The sequence below is a fragment of the Thermobia domestica genome, chromosome 12 (assembly GCF_964235325.1).
Source record: "Thermobia domestica chromosome 12, izTheDome1.hap1.1, whole genome shotgun sequence".
In the NCBI taxonomy this organism is placed as follows: domain Eukaryota; kingdom Metazoa; phylum Arthropoda; class Insecta; order Zygentoma; family Lepismatidae; genus Thermobia; species Thermobia domestica.
The window spans coordinates 92,767,808-92,772,697 of NC_137465.1; the positions used below are offsets into that span (position 1 = coordinate 92,767,808).

General features: G+C 33.7%; 1 pseudogene; it reads left to right on the forward strand.

Moving 5' to 3' along the window:
• The first annotated feature begins 2,932 nt into the window (after positions 1-2,932).
• Positions 2,933-3,772, forward strand: LOC145666035 (cytochrome c oxidase subunit 1 pseudogene; annotated as a pseudogene).
• The last annotated feature ends 1,118 nt before the right edge of the window (positions 3,773-4,890 follow it).

Here is a 4,890-nt window from a genome sequence, read left to right on the forward strand (position 1 = left end):
TGAATTATCGAGAAACGCAGTTTATTTCCTACTTTCCACAAAAAAGAGAAAAGCAATAGCTAGACCTCTATTTTTGTAACAAAAGAGCACATACAAAATATTCTTGATCCTGAGAATTAGTCCTATTCAGAAAATTCAGAGTCGTACATACAGTCTTATCTCGATTTCTAAATTTTGACAGTAATCCAATACGTGCATGCTATTCTATAACATTGAAGTTAAAGATTGGTAGAACTGTAAACAACATAACAATAAAGCAAATAATGTAACAATAAAAACAAAATGAAATAAAATTCCACACTGGGTTGTTTGATGCACGTGCGAACCAACTCCAAATGTTATACGCCAACTAACCCTATGCCCATGTTGTGCAACTAAGTCGTAATTACTCAGCAATTGTTTGGCACTTATGTTTTATTATTTAAATATCCATAAAAACAAAGTTCAGATCTAATACTTTATTATTAATCTATAACGCTAAAATAAATAATTATTAATTATGTATTTAGTCTAATTAATAAAAATTAGTATTAAATAAACCCTATTTTCCCCCTTGTCTAGGATACAATTTTGTTTTTCCCCCCTCAAACAAAATTGTATCCTATACAAGTATATTTATTTTCTCCTCACACATATGCTGTAAAAATTAGCATATACTGGATACGTTAAGCTTATTAATATACCTTTAGCCGGTATCTCAGGTTAATTTATAGGATTTAATAGATTTTCAAGTTTTAATTATTATTAGTATATAATATTTCTAAATTTAATTACTATAATACAATATTGATCTATTTAAATTCCCATATATCACTATAAATAATCATTAAATAATAAGATGCCTGATTAAAGGATTATCGTGATAGGATAAATCAAGTATTTCAATATACTCTTATTACATCTAAAAGAATTAAACTTTCGCCTTTGACATCAAAAATCAACGTGCACCTTACACTAAGACGTAGAAAGATAAGCTAAGATAAGCTAGTGGGCTCATACCCCGCATATGAAGATTATTCTTCTTTTTCTAATGCTCACTAATCCTAAAACTTTTATTCTCTACAACACTTGTGTTAGGAACCCTTATTTCCCTAACCTCCTCATCATGATTTGGTACTTGAATTGGTCTTGAAATTAACCTCCTATCATTCATCCCCCTGATTTCAAAGACCAACAATCAACGTCATACCGAATCTGCTCTAAAGTATTTTTTAGTGCAAGCCATTGCAAGATCCTTACTTTTAATAGCAATCATTTTACTGTATATAGAACTGCAAACTACATACTATTTAATCACTATTTCCTTACTTTTTAAAATAGGAGCAGCCCCCCTCCATTTCTGAATGCCCGAAGTAATAGAAGCCATACTCTGAATAGACTGCATTATTTTAATAACATGACAAAAACTAGCTCCTCTTGGCCTACTCTCTTACAGCCTAAAACCTACGAATCTAATTTACCTAACCCTAACTTTGTCTCTAGTAGTAGGCTCAATCGGAGGCTTAAATCAAACATCATTACGCAAAATCATAGCATTTTCATCTATTAATCACACTGGCTGAATACTTATAGCTCTACTATTAAGTGATATGGCATGATCTCTCTACTTTCTATTTTATGCCTTACTCTCAACAATAGCAGTTACTCTTTTCGCAATAAACAAAATATTTCATATCAATCAAACCTTTTCTAATAAAATCATTGTAACAACACAATTAGCTATTTTTACTAGTCTTTTATCTCTAGGTGGCCTTCCACCATTCTTAGGATTTTTACCTAAATGAATCATCATTATAAAAACCGCCGAACAAATATCATTTATTCTTCTCACCCTAATAGTAATAACAGCACTAATTACCCTTTTCTATTACATACGAATTGCTTATGCTGCCTTCATTATTAATCACCATAACCAAACATGAACATCTTTAACGAAAAAAAATCAAGAAACATCAATTAGATCAATATTCATTATTACTTCACTAAGAGGCATAATTATTATACCCCTAGCTGTTAACATCCTTTAAATAAAGACTTTAAGTTAAAAAACTAATGGCCTTCAAAGCTATAAATAAAAGGCGATCTTTTAGGTCTTAGTATATTAACTACTACTCCGGAATTGCAGTCCGACATCATAAATATTGACTATAAAACCTAATAGGAGGTTTACTAACCATAAATAGATTTACAATCTACCGCCTAATACTTCGGCCACCCTATTTAATTTCACTTGCAACGATGATTATTTTCTACAAACCATAAAGATATTGGTACAATATACTTGATTTTTGGGGCTTGAGCAGGAATAGTAGGAACATCTCTAAGTCTTCTTATTCGAGTAGAACTCGGTCGACCAGGTAGTTTAATTGGTGATGATCAAATTTATAATGTAATTGTTACTGCTCATGCTTTCATTATAATTTTCTTTATAGTTATACCAATTATAATTGGAGACTTTGGTAATTGATTAGTGCCTTTAATACTAGGAGCACCTGACATAGCATTTCCCCGCCTAAACAACATAAGATTTTGATTACTACCTCCCTCACTAACCCTACTATTAACAGGAAGAATTGTAGAGAGTGGTGCAGGAACTGGATGAACTGTATATCCCCCTCTCTCTAGAGCCATTGCTCACGCTGGAGCCTCTGTTGACCTCTCCATTTTCTCCCTCCATCTAGCTGGTGTATCCTCAATTCTTGGGGCAGTAAATTTTATCAGAACTGTAATTAACATACGAACTCCTGGAATAACCTTAGAACGAATACCATTATTTGTTTGATCTGTAGTAATTACTGCTGTATTACTTCTTTTATCCCTTCCTGTACTAGCAGGAGCCATTACAATACTCTTAACTGACCGAAACCTGAATACCTCCTTCTTTGATACTTCAGGAGGAGGAGACCCAATTCTGTATCAACACTTATTCTGATTCTTCGGCCATCCTGAAGTTTACATTTTAATTCTCCCAGGATTCGGCATAATTTCACATATTGTAACCCAAGAAAGTGGTAAAAAGGAAACTTTTGGTGTTTTAGGAATAATTTATGCAATATTAGCAATTGGATTCTTAGGATTTATTGTCTGAGCCCACCATATATTCACTGTTGGTATGGACGTTGATACTCGCGCTTACTTTACTGCAGCCACAATAATCATTGCTGTTCCTACAGGAATTAAAGTATTTAGATGAATTGCCACACTTCACGGAGCACAAATAACTTATTCACCTTCAATTTTATGGACTTTAGGCTTCATTTTCCTATTTACTGTGGGAGGTCTCACAGGAGTTGTACTAGCAAACTCATCTTTAGATATTGTCCTCCACGACACTTATTATGTAGTAGCACACTTTCACTATGTACTATCCATAGGTGCCGTATTCGCTATCATAGCAGGACTCATTCATTGATTCCCCTTATTTAGAGGAACGACAATAAACCCCACATGATTAAAAATTCAATTCTTAGTAATATTTAATAAGTAGGGGTAAATATCACATTCTTCCCTCAACATTTTTTAGGCCTAAGAGGAATACCTCGCCGATATTCAGATTACCCAGACGCCTACACTACATGAAATATAGTATCAAGTATTGGCTCATTCCTCTCTTTCATCGCCGTCTTAGTGCTTGTAATTATTATATGAGAAGCCTTCGCAAGAGCTCGACCAGTAATCTTTTCAGACCAACAAAACATCTCTAGAATGACTTCAAAACCTACCGCCTGCAGAACATAGTTATGCAGAACTTCCCCTACTAACAAACTTCTAAGGTGGCAGATAAGTGCATTGGGTCTAAGCCCCAAATATAAGAATAATCGTCTTTCTTAGAAATGGCCATTTGAAATCAGCTAGGTCTTCAAGATGCAGCATCCCCCGTAATAGAACAAATAATATTTTTTCACGATCATACAATACTCATTGTAACAATAATTACAGTTCTTGTAGGCTATCTACTAGCCTCCCTTCTACCAAACACATATATTAACCGCAACTTATTAGAAGGACAAACCTTAGAAACCATTTGAACAATCTTACCTGCCATTACGTTAATCTTCATTGCTCTTCCCTCCTTACGACTCTTATACTTACTAGATGAAATTCATCAGCCAGCAATTACTCTTAAAACAATTGGACATCAATGATACTGAAGTTATGAATACTCTGACTTCTCCTTAACAGAATTTGATTCTTACATAATCCCTATCAACGAAATAAATCCTAGTTCATTTCGCCTACTAGATGTAGACAACCGTATTGTATTGCCCATTAATATTGATATTCGTATCCTAATTACCGCTGCCGATGTTCTCCACTCATGAGCTATGCCCGCCTTTGGTATTAAGGCAGACGCCACTCCAGGGCGCTTAAATCAAGTAGCAGCCAATATTACCCGTACAGGCCTATTCTTCGGTCAATGTTCAGAAATCTGTGGTGCAAATCACAGCTTCATACCAATTGTTGTTGAGGCCTGCCCTCATTCAGTATTCATTAAATGAATAACAAAAATAATACAAGAACTTTCATTGGATGGCTGAAAGTAAGCAATGGTCTCTTAAACCAAAAGATAGTAAAATAACAATTACTTCCAATGAAAAAATTAGTTAAATTATAACATAAGCATGTCAAGCTTAAATTACTACCTAATAGTATTTTTCTATTCCACAAATATCCCCCCTAAAATGACTCATTCTATTTATTATATTTTCTCTATGTTACCTTCTATTTGCATCTATTATATATTTTAATTCAAACACGCCCGATCCTTCCTTAAGTGACACTAATATCAAAAAAACAACCATAAATTGAAAGTGATAACAAACCTTTTTTCAACCTTTGATCCCTCTACTTCAATTATAAATATATCATTTAACTGACTTAGAACGGTAA